Source organism: Schistocerca serialis, chromosome 3 (assembly GCF_023864345.2).
Source record: "Schistocerca serialis cubense isolate TAMUIC-IGC-003099 chromosome 3, iqSchSeri2.2, whole genome shotgun sequence".
Classification (NCBI taxonomy): Eukaryota; Metazoa; Arthropoda; class Insecta; order Orthoptera; family Acrididae; genus Schistocerca; species Schistocerca serialis.
The window spans coordinates 321518214-321538741 of record NC_064640.1 but is presented as its reverse complement, the minus strand read 5'-3'; the positions used below and the strand labels follow the sequence as shown (position 1 = coordinate 321538741).

The window sequence follows — 20528 nt, the reverse complement described above, 5'->3', positions numbered from 1 at the left end:
AGGAAGACACTGATTCAAAATATGTTTAGTGGAGTCCTGCCGATTCCATTAGACTTCAAGATACTACTGAGATACTTAAAACTGAGAGTTATGCATGGAGATCCCAAAGCACAAAAACTGTCATCATCAGTTCCACAGGAAATTCTCACGTCACTGAACCGAAAAAGAGGAAGATTAATTTGTGCTAATGGAGCACACGTAATCCACCTTCGTGTTATGGATGAAATTGTACAGCTTGCGTCTAATGGAGACAAACTTCAATAATTAAAGAAAAACTCATAGTTTAAAAGTATGACCGAATATGTTCTGTAACTCTACAAAAAAGTATAATCTGCGCCGGCCGGTGGTGGCCGAGCGGTTCTAGGCGCTACAGTCTGGAACCACGCGACCGCTGCGGTCGCAGGTTCGAATCCTGCCTTGGGCATGGATGTGGTTTAGGTTTACGTAGTTCTAAGTTCTGGGGGACTGATGACCTCAGAAGTTAAGTCCCATAGTGCTCAGAGCCATTTGAACCTTTGTAATCTGCGAACCAGGCGGCTTGTTGTATGTAGGGCTGATGAAGACGACGACTGCATGGGCAGTAAAAGGAATAAACCGAAGAGTAATTTTGATGTGAGATTGTTATATTAAATGGAGTTTTCAGAACAAGCGTCGGATGTGTGGGAAAAGGAAAATTTGCACTCAGTGTTAAGTTTTTTCTTATGGCAGTATGGTATGGACTGAGAGTTGTTCAGTGAGCAATGGAGATATGGTTTTTGGGAATAGCTAGGAAAAACAGAAAAACAAACAAATAGATCAGAAAACATACTTGGTGGAAGACATAATTCCAGGCGCACGGATTGTGGGTGTAATAGGAAAGTTATTTGCGAGATTCCGAAAAATTAGAAGAGACAGAGACGGCTACCTATTGAAAGTGGGCAGATACCATTAGGAAAGTTGGAGGAACAACGTGAATGCTTATAGCTGAAGACCATAATGATTTGAAAATCTTGATGTGGTCTTTATCTTGTGTCGGACGTCAGGTGGCGGCGGCTGCTGCTGCGGCGGCTGCTGCTGATGTCCCTAATTATTGTATTGGACCTGGAAGACGAGATAAAGGTTTTAATTCTAGTACCATCTGAGTTAGTTTTCGGGCTGCTTTGTCATATTATCCGTTGCACGCTACTCGTGTATTTTTACATCACTAATGTCTTTGCTGACATTTCCAGACTGCCGATATTTTTTGTGTTCGTTCTGTCATTTCGCGTAATCGGCAACGTACGTACCCATTAGCGCAGCAATCTTGCTGTGGACGAATGTACCTAACTGCCAAGTAACACAGTCTGTTCAGACTCGAGGCCCTTTGGAAGTAAGTTCAGTGACTTGGCAGCCAATATCATGTAGTTCATCTCCACGACGGTACACTCTCTTTCTGTTGTTTGTTGGGGTCCCGATATTACTGGCAGCCAGCGAAAGTGGCCCATCACAAAAAGTGGGAGACAAGAAAAAAAATCATAGCTGTCGACCACCTGCAGTAGCAACCATTCACGCGTCCTGTTTCTTTGCAAAAATACCCTCAACAAATATGTTCATGTAAATGGTGAAAGATCTGGCCCTAATGGCGAGACTATTGAAGTTAAACCTCCTGTAATTCGGTCTGTTTGCATTGTTCTTTACGGCGTACATGGCCATTTCGAAACTGTTGAGGAATATGTATGTCGGGTGCTGGCCATTGGTAAGTTTTATTTGCTCAACTGCTTATTTATTTCGCTGCGATTCTTTATATGTGGTCACTTTAGGAAAAATTCGTTTTTACTCTTCTCCAGCGGACAGCATGTTTGCAAGTGGGTACCAGTAAGTTTCTGTCAACTGGCTGTTGACTCCCCAAATCAAGTTTGTCAGCACCATAGTCTTCGGTAGCTGAGGACAATGCAGAAACCCGTCATCGCTGTCTTGGAAGAGGTCCTAGGTCTGAGAAAGAGGTGGGGGGGGGGGGGGGGACGCTCATTGAACCTTTTGTAAGTATCGTGTGGCCATTGTTATAAGTTATTTTGCAGTGCGGTATAGTGTGTGTTTTTTGAATAAGAATAAAATGAAAGATGATGAGATTTCAGAATCAAAGCTGGCCTACTCTAGAATATCATGGAAGGAGGAGGAGACTTGCCCGTTTGCATCCGATGGACGGATAACCATAAACCGTTTTACATATCGCATGCCGTCCCTCCAAGAGAGACTCTGCATATGTCTGGAATATATATTAGGACGTTAGGTGCACGCCCTGGACTTACTTTTGGAAGTACGATTCAAATCCCCATCCGATCATGCGGATTTAGGTTTCCCACGGTTTCCCTTCGTCGGTTGATGCGAATTCTGGGATGGCTCCTTTGAAAACCCATAGTCGGCTTCCTTCTCCATTCTTCCCTCTACCGCGCCTGTGTTGTCTCCAGTGACCTTGTTATCGATAAGACGTTAAACTGTAATCTTCCTTGCTTTCTGTGTGACGCCACAGCATCTTTACTTGGGGGAAACTTCTGTCGATGTAAATGTTTTCCCACCACCAGGATTCGAGCAAGCTGCCTCCCCGAGTCAAGCGCCGTCCACATTGTAAGCCGGTTAAAGGTTACTGTGAAAGGAGATTGTCGGATTGTCAGGTGCCCCATTGGGATAAAGGCCCTAACAACTGTTGAAGTAAGTTTTGAGATAGCTTCAGTATCACTCTTGGGACACTAAATCCTTTTTGTTGGAAAATTTTGGGCACTATTTCACCTAGCATGGAATATATGTTTCTATAGGTTATCAGCGAAATTGGGTTGCGTTCTTCTCCGGGTATCAAAATTTCATTTCTAGCCCTATTGATATTTATAGCGTATGTGATATGGTGCAAGGCTCGTAGATTTACACACGGGGGGAAAAAAAAGTTAGACCCGAATATTCGTGCAGGCCACGGGGACTGAACCTGAAAATGCCAGTTAACTGATGCAAAGCTACATAAGTGTGACTGTCCAGAAATATCTGCAATAACTTAATGTAACTGCTGAATACCCTAAATTTTCTTGGGTTGCAATTTTGTCATCTGATAGTTATGAATAGGTTAGTTGTAGGATTCTAAAACTGAGTTACAGGTATTGCTGCAAAAAAGTCAGGATTTTCGAAACAAAATTTGGTGATTTGTAGCAAAAGAAGCAACGCGAGTTATAGTCACGTAAACAACGAGTGTGAAGACCTGTTCTTTAATGAAATACTGTATGTAACACTTCACGTAATCAAAATCGTTTTACTACAAGCTTATTTAACTAATTATTTAAGATGTCTGTAGTTTCCGCCATTTGTGTTGACCTCTGTCAGCGTGTGAAAAAAGAGTGAATCTCGTAATTAAATGTGTCAGGTGACAGAATCGGTAATACTACAATCTGCAGGGGCAGCGAGAGGACATTGGCGTGCATTGTAACTGCGGATTTTTTGTCTGCACTGTGACAAGCGTGTCGCGCGAACGGCGGACGTCGTGTTCCCTTGGCTGTTGTGGGCATCCAGGAAGCATCCAATAACGCACCGAAAACACCCCATCCACCGGCTGCTCCACTAGCTCTCGTATCGCCAGAAATGAACTACGCCACACGTGCTGCATCAGTAAAGCGCTGTTGCGAATGGCCCTCCTGTCAGAACGCTTACCTCCTGATACATGTAATTACGTTGTAATGAAAGTAACTACGTTTTTCCTAAAGATTTTGATGCACAGATTTAGTATTAGTCGGCACGAGAGGGTCTCTGGAAATTAAAAATGGTTTTAATCTCTAGACTAGTCAAATCGGGGGTCGGATTCCAATTTACATTTAGATACCCAAATAAATGGTTAACGAGCTAGTTCGCGGTTCGCAGGAAGAACAGGCAGTAGGACGTAACTAGAGTGAACGAAGTGAAACAGAGAAATATCAAAACTATTTTACTGATGACAGCTATTGTGTTTTTTCAAAATGTTTGTAAAGGTGGATGTATTGGTATTTTTAATCTCTTGTGTACTTGGCCACTCATTTCAGTCTAGTTCACATCAACGAAATATTAAAATTATTATACTACAGGATGTTGTCAGTCCGTGCACATCTACGATCCGTCGATGACATTTGTCTGTTATCAGGCATGTATATTTAAAATTGAAGATCGTGTACGTGATGATAACGCTGCGTATAACAACTGAGCTGGTTTTTACTTGAGAGAAACGACGCAAATCTGCGATTAAAGCCTTCAGTACAGAGTGAGAGTAAATTCCAAAGTCATAGTTGATGCGTCTTTTTCACAGCTTCTCCCATATTGTGACTGAATATGTAGAATAGTTAAAAGTATTTATCTGCCGTTTTTATCAATAAATTTTATTTACCTAAGCAGATAATTAATTATATGTACAACCGAGGGCCGTAATATAAATTTTCGTAGCATTTTGCCGTGTAAGTAATATTTATACAATTTTTCACATCTGCAGTTTTTCGCCTAAATTAAGGAAAAAAATTAAACAGGTACAAATTCTAGGGCGCATAATTTACTTATGGCCGAACTGACATTATGGATGCAAGATAACCGACGAAAACATTTTTCGAATAAAATGTGAGAATCAGACTTCATCAGCTCAATATAATCATTTGATAGAAAATTGTGGTCACATCGAAATGAAATGAGCGTTTGGCTTCATTGGCCAGGAGGCCCCTTGCGGGGCAGGTCCGGCCGCCTTGGTGCAGGTCTTATTACGTTCGACGCCACATTGGGCGACCTGCGCGCCGGATGGCGATGAAATGATGATGAAGACAACACAACACCCTGTCCCTGAGCGGAGAAAATCCCCGACCCAGCCGGGAATCGAACCCGGGCTCGTAGGACGGCAATCCGTCATGCTGACCACTCAGCTATAAGAAAATACGGGATATTAGGAATATTATATTTCGAGAACGAATAGAAACTTCAACAGTGTTGTGTGTTATTACTAAGCAAATTGAACTTGGCACTTTTTACAGAACTAGGGAGAAGGGCACGAGATGAAAGCACTCGTAATTAACGAACGTTAATGTCACTGGCCACTTTGTTCTTCATATATTGCATCTGCACCTCATACTGGCTGACTGCAGGTGTTATGTGAGATCAAGTGCCGTCATCTTTGAGAATAATTTTATCCTGTTTCTTGTTCGAATAGTCGTTATTACTATTCCGGATACTTCACAACTGACGCCGCGATGTCAGTTATAATGAATGCAAAACATCGTTTGAATCACTATTTCTTTTATTTATGGTTACATGTTTCGATCTAGCAGATCATCTTCAGGTCTGGTGCTGCAAGGTGCAGTTTGTCAGCAGTGGTAAGAATTACACAAAACTTTCGTTAAAGTTTTTAACGTAAATTTTACGTAATTCTTACTACTACTGACAAACTGCACCTTGCAGCACCAGACATGAAGATGATCTGCTAGTTAGATCGAAACTGGTCATCATTAACAAAAGAAATAGTGACCTAATGGTGTTACGAATTCATTCTAGATATTATAGCATGACTTTACTCGTGCAATCTTCATGTCTTTTTCGGTCTTGGATTATGACAAAAGCTCTTCTACATATCTGCTCACCCCACGGGTTCTTTCAGTGATTGTCGATGGATGGCAATGTTTCCGTGATTTTCTCTTGTTAACGGTGTAACTATAATCAATATATAAATGAAACTGAGTACCCGGTGTTGCCCTGGTATGTACGAGAGGCGGTCAATAAGTAATGCCAATTTCTGTTGAAAAACTGCGGAATTTGTTTGGGACGTCGTGGGATATTCCCACTTCCGACCCAATATTTTCGTGAAGTTCCGATAGGTGGTGACGCAATAAGTAGCCTTAAAAATGACGTCTGTAACGGAGGTGCGTTTCAAGCAGGAGAGCTTTCATTGAGTTTCTTCTGGCTGAAAACCAGAGCATCGCAGGTATCCATAAGAGCTTGCAGAATGTCTACGGAGACCTAGCAGTGAACAAAAGCTCAGTGAGTCGTCGGAAAGGCGACTGTCATCATCACAACAAGGTCGTGCAATCCATGCAGTCGCGCCATACCACCTCTCCTCTGAAGAAAATGTTCAAATCCGTACCCTCAGCCGGTAAAGTCATGGCGACGGTCATCTAGGACTCTGAAATGGTTATTCTGTTTGATGTGCTCCCTCTTGGTGCAATGACCACCCCTGAGCCGTATTGTGTTCCCGTCAGGAAATTGAAAAAACTATTTCAGCGTGCTCATCGCCACAAAAATACAAACTAACTTCTCGTTCTTCATGACGACGCAAGGCCTCACATAAGTCTGCGCACCCAAGAGAAGCTCACAAAACTTCATTGAACTGAACTGTTTTTCCTCCTCCACTCTAGAGTACGGATCTTGCATCTTCCGACTTCCATTTCTTTGGCCCAATGAAATATGCACTCCGCGGGAAGCAGTACGTGGATGATGGGGAGGTTATTGATGCAGCAGGACGTGGCTCCGACATCGACCTGTTGAGTGGTAACACGCGTTGAACGGTCATTATGTTGAAAACTAGGGTTTTGTAACCAAAAGAGTGGGAAATAATATGGTGTATTGGAATCCTGATTAAAACCAACCTCCTACAGAAAAAATGTGTTGCAGTATTTATTGAACTCCATTCGTTTTTATTCTAATTCTATTAGTCCATCTCCTCCTTCCCCCTCTGTCTGCTCGTCTCCTGTATATCACCCACTCCCTGTCCTTCTCCTCCTCCCCCCCCCCATATCCTTCTGCCGTTGTCTCTGTCCATCGGAGACTCCCCCGTCTCTCTGTCCATCTGCTAATGCCCCTCTGTCCATTTCCTCCTGCTCCCTCTTTCTCCCCCTCTCGCCACTCTATTTCTTGCTCACTCCCTCTACTCCTCCTCTCCCCACTCTCTAGCTCCTCCTGAACCTCCTCTTTCCTTTCTCTGTCCAGTTCCCTCTCCCCCTCCCTCTGTCCATCTCCTCCTCCCCCATATCTGTGTCCATCTCCTCCTGCATCCGTGTGTGTCCATGTCTTCCTCTTCCTCCTCCTCCTCCTCCTCCTCCTCCTCCCCTCCCCTCCCCATCACCTCTCCCCATCCCCCCTCCTTCTCCTCCTCGCCCTCCTCCTTCCCCCCTCCCTCTCCTCCCCCACCCCCACATCCACCCCTCCTCCCCAGCCCATTCTCACTCCACATTATCGCCCTCACCGCCATAGGAGGTTGCTAATTCTTACCTCCACAGTTTTTCTTTCCAGGCAGTAAGTAATATGTGTACCAAGTTTGGTTGAAATCGATCCAGGGGTTTTGGAGGTGTTTTTTTTATCCATACTTTTCCCTGCATACACCCATGCCATATATATAATGTACGTCACACATATTTGTACGCATATTTCACCTCTATCTTTAGCGAATTGCCGGCCAGAGTGGCCGTGCGGTTCTGGGCGCTACAGTCTGGAGCCGAGCGACCGCTAAGGTCGCAGGTTCGAATCCTGCCTCGGGGTTTGGATGTGTGTGATGTCCTTAGGTTAGTTAGGTTTAATTAGTTCTAAGTTCTAGGCGACTGATGACCTCAGCAGTTGAGTCGCATAGTGCTTAGAGCCATTTAGCGAATTTCGCACTGAAGTTGTCACGCAACTCAATGTTCATGACGTCATACCTCCTGAACACACTGTCGTACAGTGATATATGTCAATACTGTCTGCAGTGTGTATTGCGAGTACAGTGAGAAGTAAAGAAGTGAGAAATGAAAGCGTCATAACTGACGCTTCAGTTTTACTACATGAATAGCGAAAATTTAGTAAGCTAGAAACTTCCTTAGTTTCGTCATTTTGTGGGGGTTGTCAGCGAGAAAAAGTTTCCTAAAGGTTTGAAATTATGTGTAAAGTTTGTTTGCAAGTCATATAGTGCTCTCATTCTCAGCTACTGGATTAATAGATTTTAAGTATTTGAGCGTCGAGAGCTACACATCATTTTCATCCCCACGTGTCTGATAGGTAGGTGGTTCTTAGCGGCACAGCGGTTCTTCCCAGACAGTAAGTGATATGTTACCACGTTTCGTTGAAATTGGTCCAGTGTTTTAGATGGAGATGTGGTGCTTGCGTACGTACATACATACATACGTACATTTTTATAGTACGTATGGATTAGAACCACCGTGGAGTTGACGGCGGCAGTCTATGGCTGGGTGGTGGGCGGCGGGGTGGGCACTATGAAGCACTTTTCTGGGATGTCGGCTTATTGATATACATGGTACTGGTTTCTTGACGCACAAGCTACCTTCATTAAATCGGCAACAAAGTATATTTGGTAATAAACCAAGCGAATTTGGACAATAAACATCTCATTGGATTACCGTTCAAGAGGGACAGGGTACAAATTCGCCGCCGGCCATCCTGATCTACGTTTTGAATGGTTGCCCGAAACTGCTTAATATGAATGCGGGCTTGATTCCTGCGGCAAAGGAGGCGGCCCATTTATTTGATTGCCTTCGTATTTACAGGATTTGAAAATAAGTTCCGGAATATAAATTTCCGAAAGTAGTGCGACACACTTTGTAAAAACACCCCAAAAAATCGACTTCGAAGATTTGAAGATCCGAGCACCGTTAAGAAATCGAGCTTATGTTTAACAGCGTCGCTTGTCTCTTTTTGTAGCGTTCTAATCTTGTTATCACGAGGTTTATATGGTTCATATGACTCTAAGAACTATGGAACTTAACATCTGAGGTCATCAGTCCCCTAGACTTAGAACTACTTCAACCTAACCAACCTAAGGACATCACACACATCCATGCCCGAGGCAGGATTCGAACCCGCGACCGTAGCGGCAGCGCGGTTCCTGACTGAAGCGCCCAGAACCGTTCGGCCACAGCGGCCGGCAATCACGAGGTCGCTGGTTCGATTCTCACTAGACCCATTTTATAATCTTCTATTGGAATTTCTTAAAAAATTGGAATATTAACAAATATTGACGTATAATTTTCTTATAAAAACAATGTTTTTTAATTACCACTCTCATGAAAGTGTTAGACTTCAGGATAAATTAAAATCTGGTACAAAAATGCGAAACATCAGACAGAAAATAAAAATCTTTATTTCTAGAGACAGCGAATAAATAAAAACCCATTAGATCTACATCTTTGCTTCCGCCGTTTTGCAGTAGATGGCTGTAGCGGCAAGTGCTGGTGCAGGTGGTAGGTCGTGTCATACAGTAAGCTTAGAAATTTGCAAATATAACGCCATCAAAATATTGGTCGATTTGTGATGGCATCATAAAGTTATTCTTGATTGAACATATCAACTTACGATGCCAGTTCTCGTCATTTGCGGGAAGTTTTAATTTTCTGCTGTAAGATGAATATATCTGCGACTGAGGCTCATAAAATTCTGGGTAAGACCTGTGGTGAGGCACCTGTTAGTGAAAGAACGTGCAGAGTATGGTTTCAAAGCTTCAAGAACAGTGATTTTGACGTCAAAGACAGGCATGGTGTTGTGAAAGGTTTTCGAAGCTACTGAAACAGACAGAAAGAAATACAGGAGATCTTTCTCGAAAGAAATTGACGCGATTGAGCCGAGCAGTGAAAGACATGCAACCACAGTACAACAACAGATATGAAAAAGTGATTTTGCAGCATGACAATGCTCGACCCCATGTCGGGAATCCGGTCAAAGCATACTTTCAGTCGTTAAAATGGGAAGTTATACCCTAGCCGCCGTATTCACCAGACATTGCTCCCTCTGCATTACCACCTTTGTCGATCAGCCTGGTTGACCAGCACTTCCGGTCATGTGAACAATTGCAAAATTGGATCGATTCATGGATCTCCTTAAAAGACGCCCATTTCTTCCGCCGTGGGATTCGTATGCTGTCCGAAAGATTGGAGAAAGTAGTGGCCAACGATGGCCAATACTTTGAAAGGTAAATTTTTTGTAAGTTTTTCACAATAAAAGCCTCGAACTACGAGAAGAAAACGGCGGAAGCAAAGTTGTAGACCTAATAATATAAAAAACAGTATTGATATACATTTTGCAATAAGAAATTTCACTTTTTTTCTCAAATTTTATCAGGACTAATGAATTTTCATGCGATTAGTAATTAAAACTGAAAAAATGTTGTTCTTATTAAAATTTATGACTTAATATTTGATAGTTAACATTCAATGTGATATATTTTGAATTAAAATAAAAGTAAAAAAAAACACTTAACAATATCGAGAATCCAACCAGTGCCAATACTAGAACGCTATGCACACAGCTACGAGCGGGCCTGTTAAACGGCAAGAAACGTTTTTTTGTACGCCATTGCGCTCATAAATCTTGAAAGACCAATTTTTTTCTAGCGTTTTTCAGAAGTGCATAGTTAGCGTTTAGGAAATTGATGGCCTGTCACTTACCTTCAGATCCTAGCAGTATGAAGAAAATCGAAGAGGGCCAGTCCGTAAGATCCCCTTGTTAGATGTCGTGTAAGGACCATCAGAGCAAGAAGACAAAGTTTACTGCAACACCTGTGGACGTTTCGCATCTATTCATCGAGGAACCCGAGTACTGTTGAAATGCTGTACTAATTGACAGTATTTCAGAAACAAATGCTCCTTGGCGTTGGTTATGAAAGTTGATACAAAACCATATTCTGCAGAGGAAGACAGACGGGATCGCAGGGCGGGACGTGGCTTCCGGCACGCGGCGGACGTGGACGTGACGCAGCGGCGGCGGCGCCCGCCGAATGCTAACGGCCGAGGGCGAGCCGCGCACCCCGCGCGTCCTCGCCTCTGCTGGCCAATTACTTCAAGGCAGCGGGGACTGAAGCCTCGTAGAATGACCTTACGTCGCGGGAAGAGGCGCCAGTAATGCTTTACTGAGAACTGCTGGGCCAACTGAGCCAGCTGTTGTTTAGGTGTATCTGTTGACAGTCCTAAGGTGGTTGGTGTTAATATTGAGTTGGGTGGCATGCTCAAAAATTCTAAGGACTTCTGGTAACAATGTGCATCCCGGCCGAGACACAGACGCAGTTTGAGGGACTCATCTGCCGAAATCCGCGTGCTTCATTGACTCCTTCCTAGCCTCAGAACCCGAAGTACGTTGCTACTGACAGCACTCTTGTATAAGAGTTTCTAATGAACGTATTTCCTATTTACGTCTTGATATTCAGCCAGAGGCGGAAATATTGTCGCAATAAAAAACAAAGCATTTCATTTTGTATCAGCGTTTATATAAATTCAGGGATTGTTTCGTAACTTGAATGCAGCAGATGCCCCCGTACTTCTTAAACCTTAGGTTGCGGTATCAACATTGGACGTCGCATTTGGAGGCTAATTTGTTCCGAGAGACAGTATTCATATTCTGTTGCAGGGGCAATAGCAGTTGCATATTCACGCTCCCTACCTTGAAGTGTCACTGAAGAGAACTTAGGTAGTCCAAGTTGTAGCCGATATAAAACTTTCCGCCGACGTCAAGAGACTAAGAGAGAACGTTCGTAAGTGCGGGATCTGAGTAATTGCACGTTAAGTCTGTTTCCTTCCCTATCCTTGCTTTAAATGGTGCAACGTTCTCACGGCCACGCTGTAAATGGAACGAAGGCTCACTACTCTTCTGCGATTTCTTTCATTTACGGATCTACAACTTGCAACTGTTGATGGAAATAGTTTCTTATTTACAGCGATGTGACCTGCATTCGCTGGGTGCTGATAACAGCAATTACCGTCGGGTTTTAAAAGGATTGTCATTAACGAGGCATGACACTCGTCTCCGGTCCCAGTCGTTTAGGACCTTTTTACGACCACTGTTCTTACGCCATGTTACATGCACTGTGATCAAAAGTATCCGGACACCGCCAAAAAGCCGGCCGGAGTGGCCGTGCGGTTCTAGGCGCTACAGTCTGGAGCCGAGCGACCGCTACGGTCGCAGGTTCGAATCCTGCCTCGGGCATGGATGTGTGTGATGTCCTGAGGTTAGTTAGGTTTAATTAGTTTAAGTTCTAGGCGACTAATGACCTCAGAAGTTAAGTCGCATAGTGCTCAGAGCCATTTGAACCCCCAAAAACATACGTTTTTCGTATTAGGTGCATTGTGTTCCCACCTAATGCCACGTATTCCATAACAGCGACCGCAGTAGTCATTAGACATTGTGAGAGAGCAGAATGGGGCGCTCCGCGGAACTCACGTACTTCGAACGTGGTCAGGTGATTGGGTGTCACTCGTGTCATACGTCTGTACGCGAGTTTTCCACACTCCTAAACGTCCCTAGGTCCTCTGTTTCTGATATGATAGTGAAGTGGAAACGTGAAGGGACACACGTGCAGCACAAAAGCGTACAGGCCGTCCTCGTTGACTGACAGAGACTGCCGACAGTTGAAGAGGATCGTAACGTGTAATAGGCAGATATCTATCCAGACCATCACACAGGAATTCCAAACTGCATCAGGATCCAGTGCAAGTACTATGGCAGTTAGGCGGGAGGTGAGAAAACTTGGATTTCACGGTCGAGCGGCTACTCACGCCGGGAAATGCCAAACGAGCCTCGCTTGGTGTAAGGAGCGTAAACAATGGACAATTGAACAGTGGAAAAAGGTTGTGTGGAGTGACGAATCACAGTACACGATGTGGCTATCCGATGGCAGGGCAGGGGTATGGCGAATGCCCTCTGAACGTCATCTGCCAGCGTGTGTTGTGCCAACAGTAAAATTCAGAGGCGGTGGTGTTATGGTGCGGTCGTGTTTTTCATGGAGGGGGCTTGCACCCCTTGTTTTGCGTGACACCATCACAGCACAGGCCTACATTGATGTTTTAAGCACCTTCTTGCTTCCCACTGTTAACGAGCAATTCGGGGATGGCGATTGCATCTTTCAACACGATCGAACACCTGCTCATAATGCACAACCTGTGGCGGAGTGGTTACACGACAATAACATCGCTGTAGTGGACTGGCGTGCACGGAGTCCTGACTTGAATCCTATACAACACCTTTGGCATATTTTGGAACGCCGACTTCGTGCCAGGCGTCACCGACCGACATCGGTACCTCTCCTCAGTGCAGCTCTCGTTGGAGAATGGGCTGCCATTCCCCAAGAAACCTTCGATCACCTGATTGAGCGTATGCCTGCGAGAGTGGAAGCTGTCATCAAGGCAAAGGGTGGGGCAACACCATATTGAATTCCAGCATTACCGATGGAGGGCGCCACGAACTTGTATGTCATTTTCAGCCAGGTGTCCGGATACTTTTGATCATATAGTGTACCTGTGAGTTATATACCATTCCTTAGAGACACGTTTGACAGTTCACTTTGATATGTCAATAAATCGGGCCTCTTCATTCACGGTGGCGTCAAGTGAACGTCGAAATGCGATATTTCTTTTATGCCATTTCGTTGCGTTTTGATGCTGATCCGTCTTACTGTACTGATTCCATACAGCCAACTGGCATATAACCACTTCACTGCCATTATTTACGTTCGTTAGGGGGAGGGGGACGATGGCACATGATCACATGGTATTAGTTCTAGACCATCTATAGCACTCCAAAGTAACCAGTGTGCTCTTTTAAGGGGGCGACTAATCGTTTGCAATGTTATTTAAATGTTTTAAATCAGTGTGTATGGTGGATGTTCGTATTGTTCTGTCCAAGCATTATGGGACTCGGAAAAGTATCGTCATGTAAATGTGTACTCGTACCGGCCTCTAGAACGTCAGATGACGCGACTAACTAACTTAAAAATAATTAAGTTGAACAGGGTATTTGACCGGAAACACAAAAAGTGTTAATTCTTGTGAGTGCAAAGGATCCTATCTAAGTAATTACTAAATTGAAGCTCACCAGAGTGTTTAATTTTGTGTTAGCAGTAACAGTGGTGGGTTAAGTGTGGGGAAACTTACGGATGAGAAAGTAGTTCAGTTTTGAAACGTGTGGCAAGAGGGTGATACTAGCCGTTCCTTGAGTGGAGGACGACGTTGACAGCACATAAAAAGTTCCGATCCGTAGTACATATGCGGAGGAGTCATTGGCTAGTAAATTTCCGTTTACACTTCCGTCCCCAATGCGCAGACTTGAGAGTCGATTTGCTGGAAGCATTTAAGAGGTGATAACGAAAATTGGTTATGGGAAGTCATGAGTGGTTATAAATGTATTTTTTTGTTTTTTAGCGGAGTGGAAGCCACATCAACCGAAATATGGATCGTCAGTATTAGAGTTTTATGGCGATTAGTTGCGTATTTTAGGAACTGATGACCTGAGCAGTTAAGTCCCATAAGATTTCACACATATTTGAACATTTTTGAGTTACGTATTTATGACAATTACTTACGTATTGCCCTTCGGGAAATTTGACTAAAGTGGAGTAGAACTATTGTCCGTGTAGATAAAGTTCGCCGTATCTACACTGAAATTCATTTACAATATGTTATCCACAAAATAACTACCTTACTAGAGAACCGATTAGTAGTACTCCAAACGACTAGAAAGTCAGCCCCAGGTAAGTCTTAATGTACAGATATATGAGATGTGTTGTACTGATGCAACACAGCAATTGATATCAGTTAAAGAAGTGTCCTGCGTTCTTTAATCTGCAAGAGCTACTGATTTTGCTACTATTTTGATATCTTTCATTCTTCAAATAGTTTTTTCAGGAATAAACACTCTTACGTAGCTCATTAACGGAACTGGTGTAAGTGGGACGAATTAAGACATTGTCCACCCTGTAACTTCTGTGCATCGAATTCTGCTGCTCTTGATGTATTCGAAAGCCATCCGTTATCGGTTTAAATCATGTGAACCAAATGTGAATTTGTATAAATAATTGTACACGCAGAAAAATTTACATGTTAATAGCGTTTCGACAGGAATGATTTGTGGAGAGCGTGTTGTAAATGACCGTCGTCATATCCGTTGTCATATTTCACTTTATTTGTTGTTGGCTATACTACTCTTTAAAGGGCAGAAAGGCATTGTCCACTCAGTAACCGCTGTGCATTGAACTCTGTTGCTCTTGATGTATTCGTAAGAAATCCGTTTCCGTTTAAATCATGTAAACCAAATCTGTATTTGTATATGTTTTTTATCCCGACAGCGCACATTTTCGTTGAGAGTGTTATAAAGAGTCAGAAAGAATACTTCGCAAAGAATGCTTGGGATACGATTGACTCAGCCGACAAAACAGTGTTGTGACACAAGCTCCTAATATCTTAAGTAGCGTGGTCATTACAGGGTTATCTGGAAAGCCGCCTTGCTTTCGGTTAATCGTAACACGAATCGTCAAGCATTCAAGCTATCCGTTAACCACTTGTCTTTCTTGGTCATATTGCGAGCAGTAGGTTTATAAAAAGTTACTTAAAGTTGCGAAGAATATAGAAAACTGAAGTTGTTAGCAGTAAAAATACATATATATCAAAATATTATGAAATACTGCGTCAGCATCATAAACGCTTGTTAGCAACATGTCAGCTGGAGTGACGTTAGTCCAGAATTTGCGTTTTCGGAATTCTTGCTAAATAAAAACGTTACGAGAAGTCGAGTAAACTAGCGTTCTATTGCTGTAAATGTAAGTCTTTTGGTTAAGTGTGTTCCTCTTTTGGGAATAGTCATAGCTTTAACTAACATCGACGTAAGAGAAACACTAGAATTAAAGTAAATAGTGGAGGGTGTGATATTCTTAAAGCACTTGTGCTGCTGCCATTCCAGCTCTTAAACATGACATTTTAACTAAGAAAGACTTCGAAACGTGCACTGTCAGAGTTGGGTATATTGTATTTTCATAGAAATATTACACTAAATACATTTCAGCACTTCCCAGAGTGCTGGCCGTGGTGTCCGAGCGGTTCTAGGCGCTACAGTCTGGAACCGTGCGACCGCTACGGTCGCAGGTTCGAATCCTACCTCGAGCATGGATGTGTGTGATGTCCTTAGGTTAGTTAGGTTTAAGTAGTTCTAAGTTTAGGGGACTGATGACCTTAGAAGTTAAGTCCCATAGTGCTCAGAGCCATTTGAACCTTCCCAGAGTTTCATTAAGACTAACTATCTTTTGATGCTGAACTGAAATACTTGACTGATTCTGAGAACAGGAAATTGGAAGTTATTTGGAATGATTCTGAATCGTTTGTGTGATGCCAGGAGCAGTGGATACTTAGATAATGAGTCTTGGTTTTGCTTCAGACGACAGGGAGAGGAAGAGCAAGAAGATGGGGTCGGAAAAATTCACACGATTTCTGCCAGCTAAGTTTACCAGCCTTCAGAAAATTACCCGTCTTTGGGACAAATTAACACACAACCCTGCCGTTTCTCAGATTAACGTGTTGTTTAGGAAATTTTAATTATTTTAGTCCGAAAAAGTTGGTTCAAGATACCATCAAGTCATCCATATTTAGGTTTTCAATTATTTTCCTGATCTGTTTCGGATTACTACCGGTTCGGTTTCTTACACGTCTTCCTCCATTTCATGACTACTTCGTCTCTATTGACCTTTACATGGCAACGAGACTTTAAACTCAAGTCTTCTATTATTTCACAAATACAAATTGAAAATATTTTATTTAGCTCTTACGCATTACATATGGTGATAAAACTAATGGTGAATCTTTATAACAGGTACAACACACACACACACACACACACACACACACACACACACACACACACACACACACACACACACACACACACACACACAGAGAGAGAGAGAGAGAGAGAGAGAGAGTGAGTGAGTCTAAATAAGGTCCACGCAGTACTCGAGGCCAAAGCTTTTGCGAGCGTAATGGAGCGCACAGACGCATAATGAAGTACACACATCAAAAAAAGTTTTGCATCACCCCGGTTCGCAGAACCCCTGAAGATACACGTTGGCTGTGGATATTGTATCACAGACACAGTCCCTTCGACGCTTCGTAGATGTCACTGAACCCGTCCAAAGAGGTAAACAACCATGCACGAGCAGCCCTATTAGACGGAGTGTGTCCGACAGCCGATTAGTTCCAGTCATTCCACCAGGAAGGAGGTACACCGCTCGTGTTGTCTGAAGTTCAATCATGCCTAGACGGTCAATACCGCGGTTCGATCGCGTAACCATTGTTACTTTGTGCCAGAACAAGGAATGTGTCCAGACGTCACGAAGTGAACCAAAGCGACGTTGTTTAGACATGGAGGAGATAGAGAGAGACAGGCGCTGTCGATACGTGCCTCGCTCAGAACGCCCAAGGGCTACTACTGCAGTGGATGAACACTACCTGCGGGTTATGGCTTGGAGAAACCGTGACAGCAACTCCACCATGTTGAATAATGCTTTTCTTGCAGCCACAGGACGTCATGTTACGACTAAAACTGTGCGCAATGGGCTGCGTGACGCGGAACTTTACTCCCGACGTCCATGGCGACGTTCATCTTTGCAACCACGATACCATGCAGGTTTCGGAACTCTCGGAACCGAGGTGATGCAAAGCTTTTTTTGATGTGTTTATTCCATTTAATGTTTGAAAGTGACTTTCCGTGTACAGAGTTAAGATACTGATTTTATACCCAGTTACGTGAAAAGTACCTCTACCAGCAGACTGAATGGTGACCTGTTGATAGCACCACCACATTGTATGGTTTCCGACAGCATCGACGTGCACCAACGTCTACTGCGACTCGTCACTCAAGTCGACATTGTTCTGTTCTGTAAGCATGCAGTATGTCCGTTTCGGCAATCATGTTAATCTTTACATTCTGAAGATTTGAAGCGGTATGTCCCGTTTATCGGTTCTTACAATCCACGGTACACGACGGGGACCGTTGTCGTTAATCCTTTGTGGCTCACGGTAGTTGACTGTGACGGCAGTGACTTTCCCCGAATCGTGGTATTCTCGGTAAACCGTTGGCACTGTGTTATGGGGAGAGCCAAGTGCTTTCACGGCCTTTGATTTGAACTGCCCCATGCATTGGGCACTTACAGCCTGATCTTGATGAAATCGCTGAAGTCCCGCGTCTTCTCCATCTTGCGCTCGTCTGCCACGTCGACGACAACTAAACTGCTTGATCCCATTGAAGTCACGTGACATGCCTATTGATCCATTTTTTAGTGGCGAAAAGGGAGCTTTCCCTCCACTATATCGTATAATAATTCATAATAATTTATTATTAGTTTCTGATTTAGGTTTTCCGTACATTCGCTAAATCGTCGAGAAAACTGCTTGTATAGTTTCTCTGATGTGGATACAGCCGGTTTACGCCCTCATAACTGCCTCATCCGAGCTCATGCTCTGTTCCTAATAAACCCATCATCGACAGAACTTTAAACCCTATTCTTCATTCCTTTCTTACAGAGCGGGTGACTGCACTTTCCTGTCAATATATTGAGAGTTTCTAAAATTACCACTGTAATAAATGACATTACGAGGACAAGCCCACAATACATTTATCGAAGCGAAGCCGTGAATATTCTTACGCATCTAAAAACACATTAATCCACAGCAATCTGTTCCATGCGCCACTACAGCAAAAATTTGATTTTGATTCGAGCACTGGTCTTCTGCGAATAAGCTGTCTTCAGTTTCTGAATCTGTATTCATCCGTACTCTGCAAACCATTGAGACGTGCACGACTGTTAGCGTATTGCTCATTGTATCAGTATTATCGCTTTTAACCGTTCCATTCACTAATGGAGCGCAAGAAGAATGACTGTTTAAATGCCTCTGTGTGCACTTTAATTAATCTAATCTTGTCTTCACGATCGCTACGGAAGCGATAAGTCGGGAGTCGTCGTATATTCCTAGATACGTCATTTAAAGCTGCTTCTTGAAGTTTGTGTGTTTTCTTGGTATAATTTGCATCTGTCTTCACGTGTCTGCCAGTTAAGTTTCATCAGCATGTCTGTGAACGCTCCCGCGGGTCAGTCAAATCTGTGACCATTCGTACTGTCCTCCTTTGTATATGTTCTATAGCCCTGTTAGCCCAATTTGGTGCGGGTCTCAAACGCTGGAGCAATATTTTAGGATTGGGGGCACGAGCGATTTGTTAGCAATCTCCTTGTAGACCGCTTGCATTTCTCTAGTATTCTACCAGTTAATTAGTATATGTTGTTTGCTGCACCTAGTATTCTACCAGTTAACTAGTATATGTTGTTTGCTGCACCCATCCTCTTTTAATAAGGATACTTTTTTCCTAACTATATCTTCGAGTTTGGCCCGTACAATCCATTGTGCAGCTATTTCTGTCGGAATTCAGAAGTTTTCAATTTGTAAGCACTTATTTCAGTGCTTTTCAGATAGAAATTTCGCTATATTTTGATCAGTAATTATTAGGGGGTGCAGTCATCGCGAGACCACGGAAATGACTTCCATGATTACATCACGGGTGTAGAGCAGCTCGTTGTAGGTAGACGGTAAAAAACAAAACAAGTAAAAATCCTCTGAGGTGCTAGTTTCTACCGTTTATAGAGTACGTTTTTATGTAGATATGTAATAACTTAGAATTAACTCTGTTGACCATAATGACGATCCAGAGTAGTTGCAACATTTTCAATATAATAATAGAAACCAAAGGGTTAAAAAAATGAAACTGGAAGAAGTAAATTGAAGGAGGGGAAGCAGAACAGGACATTAATCAGACGGTGCTGTCGCACGCGCTGAATGAGAGAGAGAGAGAGAGAGAGAGAGAGAGAGAGAGAGAGAGAGAGAGAGAGAGAGAGAGAGAGAGAGAGGGGGGGGTGGGGGGGGGAGAGGGGGGGGCGAGGGAGAGGGAGAGGGAAGGGAGGTGTGGCCATCTTATCCATAGTAGCGGAAGCGTGCTACCGCTCCCGCGGCAAAGCGAAAGGCAACACTAACACAGTATAAAAAGGAACTCTGCCATCGAGGTACCGACTGACCGCCGTTTCATCCTCTGCCATATGAAGTTATTCAGATGCGGTGTGAAGGGACATCGGGTCAGCACACCGCTCTCCCGGTCGTTGTCGGCCTTCCAGACCTTGGGGCCACTTTTTATTCAAGTAGTTCAAGTGCCATCACGAGGGCGAATGGATCTCGTTCCAGTCCTTCCACCAACTAAAACTCCCTGACGGTACTGAGAATTGCACCCTGGTCCTCCGCATAACAGTCAGGCATGCTGACCATTCAGCGACGGACGCGGGCAAATATAGTTGACACTCCTAGGCCTACTTTCATTCAGTCATTCATTTATGTTTTTGCGTGGAAAATGAGAGATTACTTTGAAGTCAGAAATCTTGCCCTTCCAATGCCTTTTCAAGCACACTGTGTACGTTAACTATTATTGTGATGGATATCGTGTACATTATGATAAGAGAGTAAATAAACCCAGCCCACACACACACACACACACACACACACACACACACACACACACACACACACATTTCCGACGGCTCAGTCATGTTTTGCAGTGCGTAATACACGATCCGGTAACATTATTGTGACCACCGCCTATGTTTGACGTCAGCGTGCAGTAACCAGCCACAGACTGCAGGTGGCAGCACTAGCAGGGGAGGGCATATAAAGCGTGTCGGGGCACGTGGAAAACAGAGCAGTTGCCGTAATGCGGAAACGGGTCTATTTATCTGACGTCCAAAAGCGCATGATCATTGAACT

The 20528-nt window shown here is 43.6% G+C and overlaps 1 protein-coding gene and 1 long non-coding RNA gene across 2 annotated transcripts in view; one reads left to right on the top strand and one right to left on the bottom strand.

Moving 5' to 3' along the window:
- The window catches only part of LOC126470134 (uncharacterized), a 45758-nt gene extending 35145 nt beyond the window's left edge, over nucleotides 1-10613 (bottom strand). The window contains exon 1 of the long non-coding RNA XR_007586135.1: nucleotides 10365-10613. This is a non-coding gene — a long non-coding RNA (uncharacterized LOC126470134). The remainder of the gene's footprint in view (nucleotides 1-10364) is intronic.
- The window catches only part of LOC126470130 (rho GTPase-activating protein 12-like), a 232867-nt gene that overhangs the window by 69089 nt on the left and 143250 nt on the right, over nucleotides 1-20528 (top strand). The window lies entirely within an intron of this gene.